Here is a 15,071-nt window from a genome sequence, read left to right as displayed (position 1 = left end):
TCCCCTTGACCATAAGTGCAGCGACGCCCGCTGATTAGTCAGCCTGCCGTTCCGTCCTCGTCTCCCCAGGCAATTAATCACACTGTCTGCCCAGCTTCTTTCGGAATATTCACAGCATGTCACAGAAACAGCACTTCAAGGTGCATCACAATTGTTTCTCGGGCCACCGGCAAGTAAATAGACAAGGAAGCTGCATGCTGCAACAGCAGGGTTCTAAAAGGTGTGTCATAATCCTCACTTGCCTTTATTATGTCACTGGGTCCACAAGAGGGAGACACACTACGTCAGATTGATAGTTCCATTCATTCGGAGATCCAATTGAATTAGCAAATCACAAGTTGCTCCATTAAAGAAATAATTGGATCAATGCAGTAATCCTTTTGGGCAAAGAAAAGGGTCTTCTTATCTGCAAATGCTTGTTTGCTAAAAGATAAGAAACAAAACAACAAAAAGACACAATAAATTGACACGAAATAAGACACAGGAGACAAAAATCTGTTCTTAGGGATTTTTGTAGCTGAAAAGAGACATGATTCTATTTTTTGATAACTGGATAAGAGAAGTGCACCGGTCCTGGAAGTACTGCAATACCAGGTCAATGCGTGGAGTGGACAGAGCAAGCTCTTCTTCCATCTCCCTGTTCTAAAAATCCATTTAATATATGGCCCCCAGATAGGGGGCGTATCAGATATTAAACTGATAAGAACAGATACTACACTTGATCTTAGCCAAAAGGCCGAGAAGCGATAACCCGAAAAGGGACCCAGGAAAGCGCCCGCTTCTCAGGCTAGGCCTGACAACTGTAGGAGACAGACGCACCACACACCGTATACTCTCTTCAGCGGCGGCGCACAACACTCCATTGCTGCACATTCTAGGCCCGACTAGCCTGAAAAGCCTGACACCTTCACTGGGACCCTCCTTACACCTCTCTGTCTGCAAAGGCACGCACATGAGCCGAGGACTTTTCAAACGAGATGCCTGCAGAATTTGCATTAACTCCTCCCCTTGACCATAAGTGCAGCGACGCCCGCTGATTAGTCAGCCTGCCGTTCCGTCCTCGTCTCCCCAGGCAATTAATCACACTGTCTGCCCAGCTTCTTTCGGAATATTCACAGCATGTCACAGAAACAGCACTTCAAGGTGCATCACAATTGTTTCTCGGGCCACCGGCAAGTAAATAGACAAGGAAGCTGCATGCTGCAACAGCAGGGTTCTAAAAGGTGTGTCATAATCCTCACTTGCCTTTATTATGTCACTGGGTCCACAAGAGGGAGACACACTACGTCAGATTGATAGTTCCATTCATTCGGAGATCCAATTGAATTAGCAAATCACAAGTTGCTCCATTAAAGAAATAATTGGATCAATGCAGTAATCCTTTTGGGCAAAGAAAAGGGTCTTCTTATCTGCAAATGCTTGTTTGCTAAAAGATAAGAAACAAAACAACAAAAAGACACAATAAATTGACACGAAATAAGACACAGGAGACAAAAATCTGTTCTTAGGGATTTTTGTAGCTGAAAAGAGACATGATTCTATTTTTTGATAACTGGATAAGAGAAGTGCACCGGTCCTGGAAGTACTGCAATACCAGGTCAATGCGTGGAGTGGACAGAGCAAGCTCTTCTTCCATCTCCCTGTTCTAAAAATCCATTTAATATATGGCCCCCAGATAGGGGGCGTATCAGATATTAAACTGATAAGAACAGATACTACACTTGATCTTAGCCAAAAGGCCGAGAAGCGATAACCCGAAAAGGGACCCAGGAAAGCGCCCGCTTCTCAGGCTAGGCCTGACAACTGTAGGAGACAGACGCACCACACACCGTATACTCTCTTCAGCGGCGGCGCACAACACTCCATTGCTGCACATTCTAGGCCCGACTAGCCTGAAAAGCCTGACACCTTCACTGGGACCCTCCTTACACCTCTCTGTCTGCAAAGGCACGCACATGAGCCGAGGACTTTTCAAACGAGATGCCTGCAGAATTTGCATTAACTCCTCCCCTTGACCATAAGTGCAGCGACGCCCGCTGATTAGTCAGCCTGCCGTTCCGTCCTCGTCTCCCCAGGCAATTAATCACACTGTCTGCCCAGCTTCTTTCGGAATATTCACAGCATGTCACAGAAACAGCACTTCAAGGTGCATCACAATTGTTTCTCGGGCCACCGGCAAGTAAATAGACAAGGAAGCTGCATGCTGCAACAGCAGGGTTCTAAAAGGTGTGTCATAATCCTCACTTGCCTTTATTATGTCACTGGGTCCACAAGAGGGAGACACACTACGTCAGATTGATAGTTCCATTCATTCGGAGATCCAATTGAATTAGCAAATCACAAGTTGCTCCATTAAAGAAATAATTGGATCAATGCAGTAATCCTTTTGGGCAAAGAAAAGGGTCTTCTTATCTGCAAATGCTTGTTTGCTAAAAGATAAGAAACAAAACAACAAAAAGACACAATAAATTGACACGAAATAAGACACAGGAGACAAAAATCTGTTCTTAGGGATTTTTGTAGCTGAAAAGAGACATGATTCTATTTTTTGATAACTGGATAAGAGAAGTGCACCGGTCCTGGAAGTACTGCAATACCAGGTCAATGCGTGGAGTGGACAGAGCAAGCTCTTCTTCCATCTCCCTGTTCTAAAAATCCATTTAATATATGGCCCCCAGATAGGGGGCGTATCAGATATTAAACTGATAAGAACAGATTTTTTTTTTATTGAAAGCCTAGGTAGTCTGAAAGACTCCAATCAGTGCTCTCGTGCCCAAGTGTCCGAAAAAATAAGTGAAAACTTAAAAAACGTGCACAAGGGATGCAGAACTGGCCCTCCTCAATAAAGGAAAGGCCCTAGTCCCCGACCCCCGGGATCCATAAGGACCCTTAGGGGGCAAGGGTCTTCAGACCCCCCTTCGCTGCGAGGCTAGGGGGGGTCCCTTTGGCCCTGGGATCCACCGAGGCTTCACCCAGGGCTCGACAACTAGCTCACCCCCGGGAGGGTGAGCCAACGATGGGGTTTTCAGGGGGACCGGAACCTGATGGCCACACAGCCCCCCCTAGATCTTCGGGGGTATAGAGCCCATAAGGACCTTATCCGCACCCTAAAATCCGTGAATAAAACATAGAAAAAAGTGGAGTGACAAAACAGGTGAGAAAATAAATAGTGCCGTGTATAACGGCCCCAGCCTTTCGGCCGAGATTTTAAAAATTATTCCTGCCTAGCCAAAAGGCCGGGGCAAGGAAAGGTGTGTGGCTTGAAAGTGGGGTTTGTGCAAAGTGCCGTATCAAGTGAGGGTCCCACGCCCCAGGTGATTATGGCACCCCTGGGTCACCACTCCAGGGGCACTAGCCCAGGCTTTCAAAGCCACCGGCCTTCCGGCCAGACCAAGCTTTCCCATGGTCCTTTCAGGCACAGGCAAACCCTACTCAGACAGGTACTCAACAGATACTACACTTGATCTTAGCCAAAAGGCCGAGAAGCGATAACCCGAAAAGGGACCCAGGAAAGCGCCCGCTTCTCAGGCTAGGCCTGACAACTGTAGGAGACAGACGCACCACACACCGTATACTCTCTTCAGCGGCGGCGCACAACACTCCATTGCTGCACATTCTAGGCCCGACTAGCCTGAAAAGCCTGACACCTTCACTGGGACCCTCCTTACACCTCTCTGTCTGCAAAGGCACGCACATGAGCCGAGGACTTTTCAAACGAGATGCCTGCAGAATTTGCATTAACTCCTCCCCTTGACCATAAGTGCAGCGACGCCCGCTGATTAGTCAGCCTGCCGTTCCGTCCTCGTCTCCCCAGGCAATTAATCACACTGTCTGCCCAGCTTCTTTCGGAATATTCACAGCATGTCACAGAAACAGCACTTCAAGGTGCATCACAATTGTTTCTCGGGCCACCGGCAAGTAAATAGACAAGGAAGCTGCATGCTGCAACAGCAGGGTTCTAAAAGGTGTGTCATAATCCTCACTTGCCTTTATTATGTCACTGGGTCCACAAGAGGGAGACACACTACGTCAGATTGATAGTTCCATTCATTCGGAGATCCAATTGAATTAGCAAATCACAAGTTGCTCCATTAAAGAAATAATTGGATCAATGCAGTAATCCTTTTGGGCAAAGAAAAGGGTCTTCTTATCTGCAAATGCTTGTTTGCTAAAAGATAAGAAACAAAACAACAAAAAGACACAATAAATTGACACGAAATAAGACACAGGAGACAAAAATCTGTTCTTAGGGATTTTTGTAGCTGAAAAGAGACATGATTCTATTTTTTGATAACTGGATAAGAGAAGTGCACCGGTCCTGGAAGTACTGCAATACCAGGTCAATGCGTGGAGTGGACAGAGCAAGCTCTTCTTCCATCTCCCTGTTCTAAAAATCCATTTAATATATGGCCCCCAGATAGGGGGCGTATCAGATATTAAACTGATAAGAACAGATACTACACTTGATCTTAGCCAAAAGGCCGAGAAGCGATAACCCGAAAAGGGACCCAGGAAAGCGCCCGCTTCTCAGGCTAGGCCTGACAACTGTAGGAGACAGACGCACCACACACCGTATACTCTCTTCAGCGGCGGCGCACAACACTCCATTGCTGCACATTCTAGGCCCGACTAGCCTGAAAAGCCTGACACCTTCACTGGGACCCTCCTTACACCTCTCTGTCTGCAAAGGCACGCACATGAGCCGAGGACTTTTCAAACGAGATGCCTGCAGAATTTGCATTAACTCCTCCCCTTGACCATAAGTGCAGCGACGCCCGCTGATTAGTCAGCCTGCCGTTCCGTCCTCGTCTCCCCAGGCAATTAATCACACTGTCTGCCCAGCTTCTTTCGGAATATTCACAGCATGTCACAGAAACAGCACTTCAAGGTGCATCACAATTGTTTCTCGGGCCACCGGCAAGTAAATAGACAAGGAAGCTGCATGCTGCAACAGCAGGGTTCTAAAAGGTGTGTCATAATCCTCACTTGCCTTTATTATGTCACTGGGTCCACAAGAGGGAGACACACTACGTCAGATTGATAGTTCCATTCATTCGGAGATCCAATTGAATTAGCAAATCACAAGTTGCTCCATTAAAGAAATAATTGGATCAATGCAGTAATCCTTTTGGGCAAAGAAAAGGGTCTTCTTATCTGCAAATGCTTGTTTGCTAAAAGATAAGAAACAAAACAACAAAAAGACACAATAAATTGACACGAAATAAGACACAGGAGACAAAAATCTGTTCTTAGGGATTTTTGTAGCTGAAAAGAGACATGATTCTATTTTTTGATAACTGGATAAGAGAAGTGCACCGGTCCTGGAAGTACTGCAATACCAGGTCAATGCGTGGAGTGGACAGAGCAAGCTCTTCTTCCATCTCCCTGTTCTAAAAATCCATTTAATATATGGCCCCCAGATAGGGGGCGTATCAGATATTAAACTGATAAGAACAGATTTTTGATTGAAAAAGTAGCTTTATTTTGTATAAAGTACAAAAAACACAGTTCATACATTTCATTCAAGTGTACGCAGTACACCGTAAGACATGATCATGCATACGTTTTAGTACAATACAGGGCATAAAGTACAAGACATGACATCCTACACTATATACATCAAGTACTGCACTAACCATTCAAACTTTACAGTGTATTACAGTGCAATAAAATAACATTGGATGTGAGGGGGAGGTAGGTGAGAGGGGTAGGGTGATGGAGTCACGAGCAAAAAGTTTTTATTGAGGACAGACACAAAGGGAAGGGTGCATAAATAGACATGACATTCAATAATACTTCATGCTGTGAAGGGGAATGGGTTGGAGGGGGAAAGGGAGGGGAGCACAAACCAAAGTTTTTTATTGAAAATAGACACAATGGGGAGGAGGAGAAGAGGAGACAACAATCAATCAATTACAATCAATCGTCGTCTTCATCTTCCTCAGGACTGTCAAGGGTGTTATAGTCTCTTAACAGGCTATGGATAAGCCTGCGACAGTCCTGGATGGTCATCTTCTCCCGCTTCAAGATGAGGCGGTTCCTGGCAAGCCACATAGCGTCCTTAAAACAGTTCATAAGGCGCCAGGCCTCCTGGATTGCCTCAACGGTGTGAGTCCCAGGAAATAATCCATAAAATACCGAATGGTATGAGAGGCAAGTCCTGGGCACACTGTCCTTAAGTTCATGTTCCAGGGCATCCAACAATGCCTGTGCAGTGGGACAGTCCCAAAAGATATGTTGAGCAGTCTCCCTCTTGGTAATACAAAAGGGGCAGTGAACATATCTGCACAGGTTTCGGGAGTGCATAAATGTCCTGAGAGGCAAACCCCCCTGAATGGCCATCCATGCAATGTCTTTATGTCCATTAGTCAGTCTCTTAGAGGCCACATTCTCCCAAACATGTTTGGCCGTGGCCACAGGGAGCCCTGGAACAGACTCCATAATGTCCTTAGCTCTGATGAGCTTGTGGATAGTTTTAGGTTTCCACAAGTCTGGTTTAAGTCCCTCCAGATGGTGCTCCCTCACAAATTGTCCAACATCCAGGTAAAACCAAGGTGTAGTCCAGTTGTAAGGGAAGGAGCTGTCCCACTTGTCCCAACCAAGTTTCCTCCAAAGAGGAAGAAGGAAAAAGCGTGACATGGACTTCCCAGCAGAGCAAACGTTCTTTTCAAGGAGTGTCCTGCGGATACAGTTGCAAACAAAGAAGGCCCGCAGCATGGTGGGGATATCAGGGATCCCTTTCCCACCTTTGTGGGGCTCCTTGTACATAACAGACCGCTTCACTCTGTCCATTTTGGAGCCCCAGATGAAGTGAAAGACTGTCCTCGTGATGGTCTTACAGACGGCAGCAAGAGGTGGCCAAGCTTGGGCCGTGTACTGAAGAACGGGAAGAATCTCGTTGCGCAGTACCAGTGCTTTCCCTTCGATGGTAAGAAGTCTGAGGCTCCACAGTCCAATCTTTTGCCGGACTGTTGCCAGTCTCTCTTCCCAGCACTTCAGGGCCGCCTCCTCTCCACCGAACCAAACTCCAAGAATTTTGATGAAGTCCGGCTTGATTGTGAAGGGGAATGCAGCGGGGGATGACAGGTGCCACTGACCAAACAGCATTGCCTCTGACTTCCCGCAGTTGACTTTTGCCCCTGAAGCTTGGCCGAAGTTGTTGCAGGTCTGGACGAGTGCTGCCACCGAACGCTGATCAGCGCAGAAGACTGTGACGTCGTCCATGTAGAGCGAACACTTGGCCTCTAGTCGGTCTGGACCCGGTGCGGTGATCCCTCTGATCTCTGGGTTTCGCCTGATGGACATCGCAAAGAGCTCTATACAACAGACAAAAAGGAGAGGTGAAAGAGGGCAGCCTTGTCTGACCCCAGACAGTACAGGGAAGGGGTCAGTCTTCCAGCCGTTCACCAACACAGAGCTGTAAATATCAAGGTACATCAGGTTAACATAAGAACAAAACATATCACCCAATCCAAACCTGCACAGAACCTTACGCATAAAACCATGAGAGACACGATCAAAGGCCTTCTCCTGATCAAGACTGACCAGGGCCACATGTGCATGGCGGTCTTTGATATAATGAACCGTGTCCCTCAGCAGCGCAAGGCTGTCTGCAATCCTTCTCCCAGGAATGCCACAAGTCTGATCAGGATGAACAATTCGCCCAATGACAACCTTTAGCCTGTTGGCTAGTACCTTGGCCAAAATCTTGTAGTCCACGTTCAGGAGGGAGATGGGCCTCCAATTTTTGAGGTCACATCTCTCTCCCTTGCGCTTGTACAAAATCGTGATCAAGCCCTCTCTCAGAGTAGGAGGCATCCTGCCCTCCACCACCATCTCCTCATACAGCTCTAGCAGGTCCGGGCCAATGAGGTCCCACAGCGCTACATAGAGCTCGGCTGGGAGGCCATCACTGCCCGGGGTCCTGCCCGGCCTAAAGGATTTAGCGGCAGAGTGCAGCTCCCCCAAGGTGAGGGGGGCATCCATAGCTGCCCTACCTGTAGGATCAATAGGGTTAGTGATACCTGACAGGAAGGATTCAGCTGCGTCGTCGTCTGTAGTCTTAGGGGAGTAGAGTTTGCCGTAGTAGTCTGAGACGACTCCCATGACGCCCTCCTTCCCCCTCCTGGGGGTGCCAGACTCGTCCCGCAGCTCAGTCAGGGGCGTGTGGCCGGAGTGGAGTTTTCTGAAAAAGAAAGAATTACATTTCTCACCCTTCTCCAGATTCTCCACCTTGGAACGGAAGATGATGCGATTGGCCTCTTCCTCGAAGTGCCTTTTCAGGCCCCCTTTGGCCTCAGCCAGATCATCCTTCACATCCCAGCCGCAGAGTTGGAGATCCAGCAGGGACTGCAGCTGACGCTGAAGTCTCCTGAAGTTTCTCTTCCTCTCACACGCCTGTTGGCGGCCTTTAGCCTGAAAGAAACTGCGAAACTTGCCCTTGACATACTCCCACCAGTTAGACATACAGTCAAAATACATTTTGTCATTTTTCCACATTACATAGGCATCCCTCAGCTCAACCATCACCTCTTCCTTTCCCAGCAGAGCGCAGTTCAGCTTCCAAGAGCCAGGGCCGGGAGGGAACCCGTGACCCAGAACACCTTCAAAGAGAATGGCCCTATGATCAGAGAAAAAGCAGGGAACCATGACATGCCTGTTTTGTCTTACCGCTCTCGATGTAAACACAAAGTCAATCCGGGAACGCACTGAGCCATCGGGGCGGCTCCAAGTATAATTCACAGAGCCGGCCCCCATAGATCCCACTGCATCCCGCAAGGATGCTTCGGCTACCATCTCCTGCAACAACCTGGAAGAAACATCAAGTTTAGCATTAGTACAAGAACTCCTACCATCTTCCTCTATAGGACAGTTAAAGTCCCCAGCCATCACTACCGCCCTGGTGGTTGCGAGCTGGGCCCGCAGGGTCTGGAAAAGCTCCAAACGCTCATTCTTACCCGGGGATGCATACACACAGATAAGCCTGATAGGCTCACCCGCCCAGGAGCCATCTACGATAAGCAATCTGCCGCAGACAAACTCCTGAACGGAATCTAATGTGAAGAGGCTTCCCCTGATAAGAATGGCGACCCCTGCAGACTTACAGTCACTCCCCCCAGACCAATAGGAGGGCCCGTGAGACCACTGCCTCCCCAGATGCCTGTAGGAACTAGAGAAAGGGAGAGAACATTCCTGCAACATGTAAACATCACATTTCTGACTGTCAAGAAAGGTAAACACAGACTGACGTCTAATCTTATCCTTCACACTCCTCACATTAATGGTAAAAAGAGAAAAGTTAGCCATTAGTTGGGAGAAAAAAGAGAGATGATAAGAACAGATACTACACTTGATCTTAGCCAAAAGGCCGAGAAGCGATAACCCGAAAAGGGACCCAGGAAAGCGCCCGCTTCTCAGGCTAGGCCTGACAACTGTAGGAGACAGACGCACCACACACCGTATACTCTCTTCAGCGGCGGCGCACAACACTCCATTGCTGCACATTCTAGGCCCGACTAGCCTGAAAAGCCTGACACCTTCACTGGGACCCTCCTTACACCTCTCTGTCTGCAAAGGCACGCACATGAGCCGAGGACTTTTCAAACGAGATGCCTGCAGAATTTGCATTAACTCCTCCCCTTGACCATAAGTGCAGCGACGCCCGCTGATTAGTCAGCCTGCCGTTCCGTCCTCGTCTCCCCAGGCAATTAATCACACTGTCTGCCCAGCTTCTTTCGGAATATTCACAGCATGTCACAGAAACAGCACTTCAAGGTGCATCACAATTGTTTCTCGGGCCACCGGCAAGTAAATAGACAAGGAAGCTGCATGCTGCAACAGCAGGGTTCTAAAAGGTGTGTCATAATCCTCACTTGCCTTTATTATGTCACTGGGTCCACAAGAGGGAGACACACTACGTCAGATTGATAGTTCCATTCATTCGGAGATCCAATTGAATTAGCAAATCACAAGTTGCTCCATTAAAGAAATAATTGGATCAATGCAGTAATCCTTTTGGGCAAAGAAAAGGGTCTTCTTATCTGCAAATGCTTGTTTGCTAAAAGATAAGAAACAAAACAACAAAAAGACACAATAAATTGACACGAAATAAGACACAGGAGACAAAAATCTGTTCTTAGGGATTTTTGTAGCTGAAAAGAGACATGATTCTATTTTTTGATAACTGGATAAGAGAAGTGCACCGGTCCTGGAAGTACTGCAATACCAGGTCAATGCGTGGAGTGGACAGAGCAAGCTCTTCTTCCATCTCCCTGTTCTAAAAATCCATTTAATATATGGCCCCCAGATAGGGGGCGTATCAGATATTAAACTGATAAGAACAGATACTACACTTGATCTTAGCCAAAAGGCCGAGAAGCGATAACCCGAAAAGGGACCCAGGAAAGCGCCCGCTTCTCAGGCTAGGCCTGACAACTGTAGGAGACAGACGCACCACACACCGTATACTCTCTTCAGCGGCGGCGCACAACACTCCATTGCTGCACATTCTAGGCCCGACTAGCCTGAAAAGCCTGACACCTTCACTGGGACCCTCCTTACACCTCTCTGTCTGCAAAGGCACGCACATGAGCCGAGGACTTTTCAAACGAGATGCCTGCAGAATTTGCATTAACTCCTCCCCTTGACCATAAGTGCAGCGACGCCCGCTGATTAGTCAGCCTGCCGTTCCGTCCTCGTCTCCCCAGGCAATTAATCACACTGTCTGCCCAGCTTCTTTCGGAATATTCACAGCATGTCACAGAAACAGCACTTCAAGGTGCATCACAATTGTTTCTCGGGCCACCGGCAAGTAAATAGACAAGGAAGCTGCATGCTGCAACAGCAGGGTTCTAAAAGGTGTGTCATAATCCTCACTTGCCTTTATTATGTCACTGGGTCCACAAGAGGGAGACACACTACGTCAGATTGATAGTTCCATTCATTCGGAGATCCAATTGAATTAGCAAATCACAAGTTGCTCCATTAAAGAAATAATTGGATCAATGCAGTAATCCTTTTGGGCAAAGAAAAGGGTCTTCTTATCTGCAAATGCTTGTTTGCTAAAAGATAAGAAACAAAACAACAAAAAGACACAATAAATTGACACGAAATAAGACACAGGAGACAAAAATCTGTTCTTAGGGATTTTTGTAGCTGAAAAGAGACATGATTCTATTTTTTGATAACTGGATAAGAGAAGTGCACCGGTCCTGGAAGTACTGCAATACCAGGTCAATGCGTGGAGTGGACAGAGCAAGCTCTTCTTCCATCTCCCTGTTCTAAAAATCCATTTAATATATGGCCCCCAGATAGGGGGCGTATCAGATATTAAACTGATAAGAACAGATACTACACTTGATCTTAGCCAAAAGGCCGAGAAGCGATAACCCGAAAAGGGACCCAGGAAAGCGCCCGCTTCTCAGGCTAGGCCTGACAACTGTAGGAGACAGACGCACCACACACCGTATACTCTCTTCAGCGGCGGCGCACAACACTCCATTGCTGCACATTCTAGGCCCGACTAGCCTGAAAAGCCTGACACCTTCACTGGGACCCTCCTTACACCTCTCTGTCTGCAAAGGCACGCACATGAGCCGAGGACTTTTCAAACGAGATGCCTGCAGAATTTGCATTAACTCCTCCCCTTGACCATAAGTGCAGCGACGCCCGCTGATTAGTCAGCCTGCCGTTCCGTCCTCGTCTCCCCAGGCAATTAATCACACTGTCTGCCCAGCTTCTTTCGGAATATTCACAGCATGTCACAGAAACAGCACTTCAAGGTGCATCACAATTGTTTCTCGGGCCACCGGCAAGTAAATAGACAAGGAAGCTGCATGCTGCAACAGCAGGGTTCTAAAAGGTGTGTCATAATCCTCACTTGCCTTTATTATGTCACTGGGTCCACAAGAGGGAGACACACTACGTCAGATTGATAGTTCCATTCATTCGGAGATCCAATTGAATTAGCAAATCACAAGTTGCTCCATTAAAGAAATAATTGGATCAATGCAGTAATCCTTTTGGGCAAAGAAAAGGGTCTTCTTATCTGCAAATGCTTGTTTGCTAAAAGATAAGAAACAAAACAACAAAAAGACACAATAAATTGACACGAAATAAGACACAGGAGACAAAAATCTGTTCTTAGGGATTTTTGTAGCTGAAAAGAGACATGATTCTATTTTTTGATAACTGGATAAGAGAAGTGCACCGGTCCTGGAAGTACTGCAATACCAGGTCAATGCGTGGAGTGGACAGAGCAAGCTCTTCTTCCATCTCCCTGTTCTAAAAATCCATTTAATATATGGCCCCCAGATAGGGGGCGTATCAGATATTAAACTGATAAGAACAGATACTACACTTGATCTTAGCCAAAAGGCCGAGAAGCGATAACCCGAAAAGGGACCCAGGAAAGCGCCCGCTTCTCAGGCTAGGCCTGACAACTGTAGGAGACAGACGCACCACACACCGTATACTCTCTTCAGCGGCGGCGCACAACACTCCATTGCTGCACATTCTAGGCCCGACTAGCCTGAAAAGCCTGACACCTTCACTGGGACCCTCCTTACACCTCTCTGTCTGCAAAGGCACGCACATGAGCCGAGGACTTTTCAAACGAGATGCCTGCAGAATTTGCATTAACTCCTCCCCTTGACCATAAGTGCAGCGACGCCCGCTGATTAGTCAGCCTGCCGTTCCGTCCTCGTCTCCCCAGGCAATTAATCACACTGTCTGCCCAGCTTCTTTCGGAATATTCACAGCATGTCACAGAAACAGCACTTCAAGGTGCATCACAATTGTTTCTCGGGCCACCGGCAAGTAAATAGACAAGGAAGCTGCATGCTGCAACAGCAGGGTTCTAAAAGGTGTGTCATAATCCTCACTTGCCTTTATTATGTCACTGGGTCCACAAGAGGGAGACACACTACGTCAGATTGATAGTTCCATTCATTCGGAGATCCAATTGAATTAGCAAATCACAAGTTGCTCCATTAAAGAAATAATTGGATCAATGCAGTAATCCTTTTGGGCAAAGAAAAGGGTCTTCTTATCTGCAAATGCTTGTTTGCTAAAAGATAAGAAACAAAACAACAAAAAGACACAATAAATTGACACGAAATAAGACACAGGAGACAAAAATCTGTTCTTAGGGATTTTTGTAGCTGAAAAGAGACATGATTCTATTTTTTGATAACTGGATAAGAGAAGTGCACCGGTCCTGGAAGTACTGCAATACCAGGTCAATGCGTGGAGTGGACAGAGCAAGCTCTTCTTCCATCTCCCTGTTCTAAAAATCCATTTAATATATGGCCCCCAGATAGGGGGCGTATCAGATATTAAACTGATAAGAACAGATACTACACTTGATCTTAGCCAAAAGGCCGAGAAGCGATAACCCGAAAAGGGACCCAGGAAAGCGCCCGCTTCTCAGGCTAGGCCTGACAACTGTAGGAGACAGACGCACCACACACCGTATACTCTCTTCAGCGGCGGCGCACAACACTCCATTGCTGCACATTCTAGGCCCGACTAGCCTGAAAAGCCTGACACCTTCACTGGGACCCTCCTTACACCTCTCTGTCTGCAAAGGCACGCACATGAGCCGAGGACTTTTCAAACGAGATGCCTGCAGAATTTGCATTAACTCCTCCCCTTGACCATAAGTGCAGCGACGCCCGCTGATTAGTCAGCCTGCCGTTCCGTCCTCGTCTCCCCAGGCAATTAATCACACTGTCTGCCCAGCTTCTTTCGGAATATTCACAGCATGTCACAGAAACAGCACTTCAAGGTGCATCACAATTGTTTCTCGGGCCACCGGCAAGTAAATAGACAAGGAAGCTGCATGCTGCAACAGCAGGGTTCTAAAAGGTGTGTCATAATCCTCACTTGCCTTTATTATGTCACTGGGTCCACAAGAGGGAGACACACTACGTCAGATTGATAGTTCCATTCATTCGGAGATCCAATTGAATTAGCAAATCACAAGTTGCTCCATTAAAGAAATAATTGGATCAATGCAGTAATCCTTTTGGGCAAAGAAAAGGGTCTTCTTATCTGCAAATGCTTGTTTGCTAAAAGATAAGAAACAAAACAACAAAAAGACACAATAAATTGACACGAAATAAGACACAGGAGACAAAAATCTGTTCTTAGGGATTTTTGTAGCTGAAAAGAGACATGATTCTATTTTTTGATAACTGGATAAGAGAAGTGCACCGGTCCTGGAAGTACTGCAATACCAGGTCAATGCGTGGAGTGGACAGAGCAAGCTCTTCTTCCATCTCCCTGTTCTAAAAATCCATTTAATATATGGCCCCCAGATAGGGGGCGTATCAGATATTAAACTGATAAGAACAGATACTACACTTGATCTTAGCCAAAAGGCCGAGAAGCGATAACCCGAAAAGGGACCCAGGAAAGCGCCCGCTTCTCAGGCTAGGCCTGACAACTGTAGGAGACAGACGCACCACACACCGTATACTCTCTTCAGCGGCGGCGCACAACACTCCATTGCTGCACATTCTAGGCCCGACTAGCCTGAAAAGCCTGACACCTTCACTGGGACCCTCCTTACACCTCTCTGTCTGCAAAGGCACGCACATGAGCCGAGGACTTTTCAAACGAGATGCCTGCAGAATTTGCATTAACTCCTCCCCTTGACCATAAGTGCAGCGACGCCCGCTGATTAGTCAGCCTGCCGTTCCGTCCTCGTCTCCCCAGGCAATTAATCACACTGTCTGCCCAGCTTCTTTCGGAATATTCACAGCATGTCACAGAAACAGCACTTCAAGGTGCATCACAATTGTTTCTCGGGCCACCGGCAAGTAAATAGACAAGGAAGCTGCATGCTGCAACAGCAGGGTTCTAAAAGGTGTGTCATAATCCTCACTTGCCTTTATTATGTCACTGGGTCCACAAGAGGGAGACACACTACGTCAGATTGATAGTTCCATTCATTCGGAGATCCAATTGAATTAGCAAATCACAAGTTGCTCCATTAAAGAAATAATTGGATCAATGCAGTAATCCTTTTGGGCAAAGAAAAGGGTCTTCTTATCTGCAAATGCTTGTTT

The 15,071-nt window shown here is 47.1% G+C and overlaps 10 non-coding genes and 2 pseudogenes across 10 annotated transcripts; all 12 read right to left on the bottom strand.

The window, feature by feature from the left end:
* Nucleotides 1-557: 557 nt before the first annotated feature.
* On the bottom strand, nt 558-748 carry LOC142095695 (U2 spliceosomal RNA). The gene has a single exon (XR_012677883.1). It is a non-coding gene; the product is annotated as a U2 spliceosomal RNA (small nuclear RNA).
* An 812-nt stretch (nt 749-1,560) lies between these two features.
* On the bottom strand, nt 1,561-1,751 carry LOC142095694 (U2 spliceosomal RNA). The gene has a single exon (XR_012677882.1). It is a non-coding gene; the product is annotated as a U2 spliceosomal RNA (small nuclear RNA).
* An 812-nt stretch (nt 1,752-2,563) lies between these two features.
* Nucleotides 2,564-2,739, bottom strand: LOC142095899 (U2 spliceosomal RNA; annotated as a pseudogene).
* A 557-nt stretch (nt 2,740-3,296) lies between these two features.
* LOC142095972 (U2 spliceosomal RNA) lies at nt 3,297-3,490 on the bottom strand. The gene has a single exon (XR_012678041.1). It is a non-coding gene; the product is annotated as a U2 spliceosomal RNA (small nuclear RNA).
* Nucleotides 3,491-4,302: 812 nt separating this feature from the next.
* LOC142095692 (U2 spliceosomal RNA) lies at nt 4,303-4,493 on the bottom strand. Its single transcript, XR_012677881.1, has one exon. It is a non-coding gene; the product is annotated as a U2 spliceosomal RNA (small nuclear RNA).
* Nucleotides 4,494-5,305: 812 nt separating this feature from the next.
* Nucleotides 5,306-5,477, bottom strand: LOC142095869 (U2 spliceosomal RNA; annotated as a pseudogene).
* Nucleotides 5,478-9,179: 3,702 nt separating this feature from the next.
* On the bottom strand, nt 9,180-9,379 carry LOC142095967 (U2 spliceosomal RNA). The gene has a single exon (XR_012678040.1). It is a non-coding gene; the product is annotated as a U2 spliceosomal RNA (small nuclear RNA).
* An 812-nt stretch (nt 9,380-10,191) lies between these two features.
* LOC142095691 (U2 spliceosomal RNA) lies at nt 10,192-10,382 on the bottom strand. Its single transcript, XR_012677880.1, has one exon. It is a non-coding gene; the product is annotated as a U2 spliceosomal RNA (small nuclear RNA).
* Nucleotides 10,383-11,194: 812 nt separating this feature from the next.
* On the bottom strand, nt 11,195-11,385 carry LOC142095690 (U2 spliceosomal RNA). The gene has a single exon (XR_012677879.1). It is a non-coding gene; the product is annotated as a U2 spliceosomal RNA (small nuclear RNA).
* An 812-nt stretch (nt 11,386-12,197) lies between these two features.
* LOC142095689 (U2 spliceosomal RNA) lies at nt 12,198-12,388 on the bottom strand. Its single transcript, XR_012677878.1, has one exon. It is a non-coding gene; the product is annotated as a U2 spliceosomal RNA (small nuclear RNA).
* Nucleotides 12,389-13,200: 812 nt separating this feature from the next.
* Nucleotides 13,201-13,391, bottom strand: LOC142095688 (U2 spliceosomal RNA). Its single transcript, XR_012677877.1, has one exon. It is a non-coding gene; the product is annotated as a U2 spliceosomal RNA (small nuclear RNA).
* An 812-nt stretch (nt 13,392-14,203) lies between these two features.
* Nucleotides 14,204-14,394, bottom strand: LOC142095687 (U2 spliceosomal RNA). The gene has a single exon (XR_012677876.1). It is a non-coding gene; the product is annotated as a U2 spliceosomal RNA (small nuclear RNA).
* Between the last annotated feature and the right edge of the window lie 677 nt (nt 14,395-15,071).

This window comes from Mixophyes fleayi, chromosome 6, assembly GCF_038048845.1.
Source record: "Mixophyes fleayi isolate aMixFle1 chromosome 6, aMixFle1.hap1, whole genome shotgun sequence".
Classification (NCBI taxonomy): Eukaryota; Metazoa; Chordata; class Amphibia; order Anura; family Limnodynastidae; genus Mixophyes; species Mixophyes fleayi.
Note: the sequence above shows the minus strand (reverse complement) of the source record. Positions and strands in the feature narration are given on the sequence as shown.